At 49.6% G+C, this 659-nt stretch overlaps 1 non-coding gene across 1 annotated transcript; it reads right to left on the bottom strand.

Moving 5' to 3' along the window:
* Positions 1-352: 352 nt before the first annotated feature.
* On the bottom strand, positions 353-423 carry trnag-gcc. The gene has a single exon. It is a non-coding gene; the product is annotated as a tRNA-Gly (tRNA).
* Positions 424-659: the final 236 nt, after the last annotated feature.

The following is a 659-nucleotide window of genomic DNA, read 5'->3' as shown; positions in this document are numbered from 1 at the left end:
CCTTGACTTTTCCTCTTGGCCCACGATGAGGTCAAACCATGTCTCATTTTGGGTAAGATTGAAATTTTGGCTCAGAAAGTTACGCAACCATCTGAAACAAGTCAGAGCGGCACAGAACAAACTAAGGCGCTGCTTTCAACTTGCAGTCTCCCGTTGGGGCGTTGGTGGGAATCCCACTTCTGATAAAATCAATTTCGGCTGGACCTGCACCTTGTTCTTGTAACGATGCTTGCAGTTAAGCAAGGAATTTGTGATCGGTTGTTGATGTATCACGTTGTACAAGCTTGCCGTTAGGGTGTCCTTCACAGCTGAGTGGTTTCGGCTGGTACGCGACAAGGTTAAAACTTGTCACTGCATTGGCCGGGAATCGAACCCGGGCCTCCCGCGTGGCAGGCGAGAATTCTACCACTGAACCACCAATGCTCGATGAAGCTGCCCAGCAGGAGCTGACGCGGCCACTTTCTGGTGGAATTCTCAGCTGGCCTCCGTGGCGGCGAGAATTCTACCACTGGACCACCGCCGCTTAGTGAACAAGCGTGTTTCTCTAACTTTTCCCCTAGCCCCACAATGAATCGTTACTGGTATTTTCTCTGGCGCCCCCATGAGATTGATTTTTGTGATTTTGAGTGAAATGTCTCAACAACTACTGGATGTATTGT

The sequence above is a fragment of the Micropterus dolomieu genome, unplaced genomic scaffold (assembly GCF_021292245.1).
Source record: "Micropterus dolomieu isolate WLL.071019.BEF.003 ecotype Adirondacks unplaced genomic scaffold, ASM2129224v1 contig_5393, whole genome shotgun sequence".
Taxonomy (NCBI): domain Eukaryota; kingdom Metazoa; phylum Chordata; class Actinopteri; order Centrarchiformes; family Centrarchidae; genus Micropterus; species Micropterus dolomieu.
This window is presented reverse-complemented; position numbering and strand designations above follow the sequence as displayed.